The following is an 8,374-nucleotide window of genomic DNA, read 5'->3' on the forward strand; positions in this document are numbered from 1 at the left end:
CAACCTTCTTGCTGGCTCATTACCTTTTCCTCCCCATCCTCTCTTCTTTCTATACCTGCTTCTCTGAGTATTATTATGACGTCCAATTCCAATACTCTCTAATCCACTTTAAAGAATAGTTAAATGGCCATGGCTCTGTTATTTCATTTCTAAACTCCACCAACTTGATCAGCAATGAAAACGTTCCCTTATCATTCATGTTTTTCAATCAATATTTATTGAATATTCAGGTGGGCCAGCATACTCTTCAGGTATTTGGGTCTTATCAGTGAACAAAATGGACATGATTCTTCCCTCATGAACCTTACATTCTAATTTGTAAGGTAGATAATTAAAAATAAACATAATAAATAAATGAATGATGTGTTAGAAAAGCAAACTAAGGCAGTGAGATAGGGTATCCCAGGATTGGAATTTTAAATGGGTGGTCATGGTGGTTTCGTAAGGCAATGATGAGCAAGCCATACAGACATGTGGAAGTGAGTGTTCCTGGAAAAACAATTAAAAAGAACAGAGTCTGAGACAGAAGAATGTGTGTGCACGTGAATCCAGGAAGAGACATGTGTGACTGGATTGGAGGAGTAAGAGAGTTTGTAGGAGTAAAGGAGATGAGGATAGAGGGTTAAAGTGCCAGGTTGAATGTGGACTTGAGTGAGATGGTTGTTTTTTTTGGCGGGGGGAGCATAGGTGACATTTATTGAAATGTTTTAAATGCCCCACTTTTACTGAGAGAGAGAGAGAGAGAGAGAAAGAGAGAGAGAGAGAGAGAGAGAGAAGGGAGGAAGAGCTCACTTAAGCTGTTATAATGAAAACACTGAAGGAAATGGTAGGGCAAAAGAAAAGATCAATTAGGAGGATACTCCATTGTTTTTAATCAACACAAAATAGCTTTGATTATTTTAAGCAGTGAAGGCTGCTGATTATTGGAAAGAGAATGGCTAGCTCACAAAATCAATGGGAAGTCAGACTAAAAATATGAGTAGGGAGAAAAAAGAGACAGTGCCAAGAGGATGTCAACCAAAATAAGATAATGACCAGAACCATCAGACAAGGGCTGCTGCTGCTTCCATTGCCACCCTACACACACACACACACACACACACACACACCTGGGGCCTTGAACACCATTGTCATAAGACTCTTAAGACTCTTGAACCATTGCCATCGTTGTGGATAACTTTCTGATTGTACCTTTGTTTTTGTTGTCACTTCCTTAAACAATATTCCTAATTCCAGGAAGGATTATCCAATTGGCCAAGCCATTGTCAAATATTAAAGCTTTAGGTTTCAGGATATGCTGGTGAAAAAATTTTTTAAATATGTTTTTATTGATTTCAGAGAGAAGAAGGGAGAGGGAGAGAGAGATTGAAACATCAATGATGAGAGAGAATAATTGATTGGCTGCCTCCTGTACACCCCAACCCAAGCATGTGCCCTTGACCGGAATCAAACCCAGGACCCTTCAGTCTGCAGGTCGACGCACTATCCATTGAGCCAAACCAGATAGGGCTGCTGGTGAAAACTGAATGATCCCAAAGATTCAATGGCCTTTTTAACTTCTGTGGTGGGAGGCAAAGACTTTCTACTAATGAAGTCACACAATAGGGGATCTTCCAAAATTGGAAGAGGTTTGAGACTGAGAATGTAATAAATAGCAAATGCCCTGCTGCTCATTATGTGAATTGGGTCCCTTGGAAGTAGAGGCTTAGATGGAGTTAGGAGTACATAATTTTGTTGAGGAGGGAGCAGGTAATGTGTGTTAAATACAAAAGAGGAAGGAAGTAGAATGGGTCAGGAAAAATCTTCAGACCAAGTTGCATATTTCACACCCAAAAAAGAAAAGAAAATGAAGAAGCAGAATTGGCCAGGGAGATACTCAGACCACCATGCAGAGTTGCAGTTTACCCAATGGTAGCTCTGAAGTGAAGATCGCTGTTAGGGTATCTCATGTTGGGCAAGAAGTAGTAAGGCCCTGGACCTCAGCTGTTCTCAGTTGCTGGATGGGGCTTCTTTGGAAGAGCATGACTTCTGCACCACACTAAAGTGGGTCCTGAAGGCGCTGCAACTGGAGACTGTCAGCTCACTGCACGCCTTGCAGCTGAATGGCAAGTGCTTTACTGAAGGGAGATCTGAGTGTCACATCTCTGTGCTTGCCACTGACAACATATAAGTACACATCATTGAAGCCTTAGTGCCCCTTCCAAAAGCATTGCATTTCAGAGCTACAAATACCCTTATAAGGCTCAGTGTGTCAATCAATGTGTGTTGGCACTAATTCAATGACTACAGAAATCCCCAATTTGGAGTGCAGTGAAGAAGAAAACTATTTGGTGCAAACAGCTCAATTGTGATACAGCATGGCTGTGGAAGAGCTCCATAGTGTTACAACTGAATTATGAGACAGCACGGCTCTGGAATATGTCTGGGAGTCTACTTTCAGGTGAGGAGCCTACAGTCCAGGGGACCTTTGGGAGAGGCCCTGCTCTGAATAGACTGCTTTGCTCCACTTCTGTCTGTTCCAGCTCCGCTCCACCTGCTCCCTTCTGCACTGCTCTTTTCTGGCAGGAAATCCTCAGTATCTCAGCTCCAACCAGGAAAATGCAGGCTACAGTCTTCTGTGGAAAGGGCAAGTATGCTTTCCAAGCCACAAGGAACTGACAAATACACAGAAGTCCCTGCTTCTGGTCCTTGATTGGTTTGTCCTTATGTAAATGAGGACTCCAAATTCTCAGTTTGACCCAAAAAGCACTGTCCTGATTGGTCAAAGTGGGGCTGCTCTGATTGGTCAGTGAAGATGCTAATGGGGATATAGGTGTATAGCACCAACTGGATGGGGAAAGTCTTAGTCCTATTGGTTAAAATGCAATTCCAGCAACTCCTTAACCCGTATTGAAAGTCAGGGCAGGAACACACTGAATTCAGTGCAGCTGTATGAAAGGCCCCTGGTTAGCAATGGCTGCTAGGCTCTGTTTGTAAATTTGAGCCCAGTTAGCCACCAAAATCTTTCTTGGTGGGTATCTTCTTTCTCACAGTCAACAAGTCCAATGGCCATCAAATGTTTTTAGCTGTGAAAACCTTCCTCGAAGTATCTTATGTACAAGTCAAAGAGAAAACAGGAGAGGTAATTGCTGACCTTTCTCTCTAGGTAAAGCACAGATGAGCTCTAGACCCTCAAAAGAGCCTTCACTTTCGTTGATAAAAGCCCATTACAAAGGTCCTAGAAATTCTGAGGGCTAGAAGGTCTAAGTGAGGACCTAGGGAACAACCTGATGATGTAACAGTGACCAGAATAGATTCATTCACTGACCACATTGGGCTCACAGTCCAGTAAAGGAAACTGACCCATCTCTTGACAGTGAGAACCCAGAGTGGTCAGAGCTCTGATGGAAGCACAGAATATAGTGTTGAAGGCTATAATGGAAAAAGAGATGCCTGGTTGCTTTGGGGCAACACCAGGTAGTAGGAAACAGGTTTGAGAGAGTTGATACTTTGTTTATTTTTTGAAAATAATTTGCTTTACTGGAACAATTCTTCTCAAAAACTTGGTGAATGAACTGTCTTTATACTGTCACAAAGGACATATGAGTTAGAGAGGACATTTTCTTTATTATGGGGTTGGGTTGTGGGGTTTTGTTTTGTTTTGTTTTTGTCTTTTACAAAACTTTTACTAAGATATAATTCAAATATATAAAATTCACTCATTTAGAAAGTACAATTAAATGGTCTTTGATATATCCATAGATAGGTACAACCATCACCATAGTCAACTTTAGGATATTTTTATCAAGTCAAAAGTAAAAGTCATACCTTCTAGGTATTACTCCCCTATGCTGTCACCTCATTCCCTACCCTAAGCAACAAGTAATCTACTTTCTGTCTGTGTAGATGATCTATTCTTGATTTTCATATGAATTGAATTATATAATATGTGGTCTTTGTGACTGGATTCTTTAATCTAGCATAATATTTTCAAGGTTCATGCTAGTGGTACTATATAGAGAGTAGTCCCCCCTTAACCATAGAGGATACATTTCAAGACCCCCAGTGGATGGCTGAAAATGCATAAAGCACCAAACCCTACATATACTATGTTTTTTTGTCTATACATACATCCCTACACTAAAGTTTAATTTCTACATTAGGTACAGTAAAAGATTAACAACAATAACTAATAATAAAATTGAACAATTATGACAATATATGTAATGTAGTAAAAAATTATATAAATGGCGTTAGGGCCATTATTAAGTACAATATTGGTTACATGATCACCAGCCCTGTGATACTGTGACTGTTGATTTGATAACCTTGACAAATACTAAGTGACTATGGGCAAGCAGCATATATACAGTGTGGATACACTGGACAAAGGGATAATTCATGTCCTGGGAAGGACGGAACTAGACAGTGCAAGATTTCCTTATGCTACTCAAGAATAGCACACAATTTAAAATGTACAAGTTGCTTATTTCTGGAAAACATCATTTAATATTTTTGGATCAGTTAACCTCAGGTAACTGAAACACAGAAATTGAAACTGCAAATAAGGAGAGACTACTATACCTTCATTCCTTTTTAAGACTGAATAAAATTTCAGTGTATGCATATACCAGGTTGTTTTAGTCCATTCATCTGTGGCTGAATGAATCAGCTTCCAAGGCTGGTATCTTCCTAGGTGCCACAGCAAGCTATCACAAACTGGGTGGCTTAGGAAAACAACACAAACTTTGCCAGGGGGCATGACTCAACTGAGTGAATGAAGTTCAAAGTGTTGACAAATTTAAGGGCTGATATTTGAAAGGCAGAATTGGGGTGCTTGATAGAAGCTTCCAAAGTAGATAACGTATATTTGAACATGTGACAATTTATATGTACAGAATAGAGGATTTTGATTTCCTTGTTCATTTCATGGTGGTAGCAGTGGTGAATGCTAAGAAGGTGACAAATATCTGTAGGAACATATATCTAAGTTTTTGTGCCTCTGCCGCTTAGAGAATTCCCATAGAATTCAGTAGTGTTACTAAAAATAATTTTTATATCAACTAGGAAGAAGGTCTGACTGGAATCTGAGGTTGAGGGAGCCCTGTGTTCTAGTGCAGAGGTCTGGAGTGGAGTTAGGTGTTAAGGAGAGATCAGCCTGGACAGGTGTGGCTGTGGTTAAAGCATCAGTCTGCACACCAGGGGCCAGGGTTCAATTCCTGATCAAGGGCACATACCTGGGTTGCAGGGTCAATCCCCAGCCATGGTGGGGGTGCACGTAGGAGGCAACCAATCAATGGATCTCTCTCACATCAACATCTTTCTCTCTCTCTCTCTCCCCGTCTCCCTCTCCCTCTCCCTCTGTCTCTCTCTCCTCTTCCCTCCTCACCTCCCTTTCACTCTCTCTTAAAACACACACACACACACACACACACACACACACACACACACACACACACACACAAACAGTGGAAAAAATATCCTTGGATGAGAATTAACAAAAGAAAAAGAGAGAGATCCATCATGGTTCATATTCTATCCACTCTAGCCTTTCTCACTGAATTTTTGTTAACTTAAATACATGTTATTTCCTTCATATTTTTGGCTTAAATGGTTATTTAAAATTTCCTTCATAAGCAATTGCAATCCCCTTGAAAAACAAGCAGACCAAATAATCCTTTATATACATATTCATATTTCTCTGCAAATATTGTACACATTATAGTCTCAACCATTTCTACTAACTACAGCCATTAACCAATATAACCAACTTTTGTTTAATGGAAGAAGTAGGAAACAGAAATGTCAAGTGCTCCTGCCCATGAGTATACTTTACATATCACTTTTAAAATTATAAGGTGGAAAAAAGGACATGTGTACTACATCATCCAATGGCAGTTGCATATGCTTTATCTTATTAATTTATCATCATTCTACAATATGTAAGTTTAATCAACAAGCATAAATTAAAACTATGTTTACTGACTCAGTCTTTTGTATCTTTGTTCTTAATTTGAAATTGTCTAGATATTCAAAGATTGTTTATTAATTAGCTCCCCTCAAAGTACTATTAGTCTAGGCCAGTGGTCGGCAAACTGCAGCTCGCGAGCCACATGCGGCTCTTTGGCTCCTTGAGTGTGGCTCTTCCACAAAATACCGACTTCTGCGCATGGGCCACGAAGTTTCAATCACACTGTATATGCACACCCACACGACTCTAGGCTCTTAAAGTTAACTAAGAATCTGAAATTGCATTGAAAAATTTAGTTCTTATGGCTGTAGCATTTTAAGAATATGATCCTTTTATAAAGACAATAATTATGATAATTTGATTCCATTAAACACATGATGTGCAATCTTAATACAATGATGATAGTTAATCTGACCCAAAGGAAAAAACACACAGGAAAAATAGGAATATTCAAAATAACTAAGCTACTCACAAGATAATAAAACAATAACATAAACAGACTAGATTATTATGCCAACATTATTTTTACATGGTGGCAAAAGCAAAGAGAAGACATAGAGTTATTTTAAACAAAAACTATTAAATCAGTTAATCATATCAACTAGGAATATTACCAGAACTTTTAAATATGTATAATTGCTTAATAGTAATTTTTGGTGCATTATATCTTGAAACCTAGTAATCAAAGCCATTAATTAAACTGATAACTAACATCCTTTTGCTTTCCCCCCAATTTACAGATTTGTCAAGGAAAAAAATATGGAACCAACATTTGAAAAGTATATAAAGTTAAAAATGTATAAATATTTTATTTTCTATATTTTTAAGTTTATGTTAGGGTCACTGAAGGAGGAATGCATGAGGCCAAATGGGATAAAGAATTATAAATTTACTAGGTCATCTGGGTACTCAGATGGGCTGAGCACCCAAATGGTGTCAGCACCCAAAGACATTTTTAAAGGACTCTAAGCGGGGGTTTTTGGGTGGAGAATTCTCTGTGCAGGTCTGCAATCTGGGAAACTCTGGAGGGGAGAGAGAATGGTCTTAGCAAGTGGAATGTGGTCTAAGCAAGAGGAATGTCCATTGTGAAGTGGCCTAAAGATCAGTTCCCAGGGGAGGGATACTGATTCAATTATTTTTTTAAAAAAATATATTTTATTGATTCTTTACAGAGAGGAAGGGAGAGGGATAGAGAGTTAGAAACATCGATGAGAGAGAAACATCCATCAGCTGCCTCCTGCACACTCCCTACTGGGTATGTGCCCGCAACCAAGGCACATGCCCTTGGCCAGAATCGAACCTGGGACCCTTGAGTCCACAGGCTGATGCTCTATCCACTGAGCCAAACCGGTTAGGGCTGATTCAATTATTTGAACCGTATGTACTTAATATATTGACATTGTTTCTAAAAATCTATTGAAATGTTATCCACTCCATTAAATTTCAAGACAACTTATAATCAGATTAATTCCCCTCTTGAGACAGACAATGTTATGTCAGTTTACTGACATAAAATTGTTTTTTTCTTAAATTTATCTTTATTGCTGAAAGTATTGCAGTTCCCTCCCCCTATTAGTCCTTTCTACCTTGCTCCCACCTGACCCCAGCCCTTCACCATACTATTGTCTGTGTCCATGGGTTATGCATATCCTATATAATAAAAAACTAATATGCAAATCAACCGAACGCAGAATGATCGGTCACTATAATGCTCACTGACCACCAGGGGGCAGATGCTCAATTCAGGAGCTGCCCCCTGGTGGCCAGTACGCTCCCACAGGGGGAGTGCCACTCAGCCAAAGCCGGGCTCACAGCTGGCGAGCACAGCAGTGGTGGCAGGAGCCTCTCCTGCCTCTGAGGCAGCCTTAAGGAGCAGTGAGCTCAGCTTCTGGCTGAACGGCATTCCCACAGAGGGCTCACGGCTGGCCCTAGGGGGATGTCTGACTGCTGGCTTCAGCCCAAGAGGGTGCAGGCCAGGCTGAGGGACCCCCCACCAGTGCACAAATATCATGCACCAGGCCTCTAGTATGCATATTAGTTCTTTATTTGTAACTAGAGGCCCGGTGCATGAATTCGTGCATGGGGGGAGAACCACGGGAGGTTGGCCGCAGGGGGGAGGGACCTCAGGAGGTTGGCTGCCAGTCCTGAAGAGAGAGCTGGCCCTCGGCCACCCTGGGGAAGGGGCCACATCTGCCGCCACCCATTCCCTGTTCCCCATCCCAGCCCGGGGCCCAAAAGCCCTGGTGGGTTCAGAAGAGGAGGCAACAGTCACTGGGCCAGGCATGGAAGGAACAGATGCTGACGCCGCCATCACCACCCCACCACCACGTAGTTCCCTGCCTGCCCCTCTCCTCCTTCCTTCGCTGCCACACTGCCACAACGGCAGGCAGGCAGCCCCCAGGGAAGTGAGAGGATGGGATCGTG

This window comes from Myotis myotis, unplaced genomic scaffold (genome assembly GCF_014108235.1).
Source record: "Myotis myotis isolate mMyoMyo1 unplaced genomic scaffold, mMyoMyo1.p scaffold_m19_p_19, whole genome shotgun sequence".
NCBI lineage: Eukaryota > Metazoa > Chordata > Mammalia > Chiroptera > Vespertilionidae > Myotis > Myotis myotis.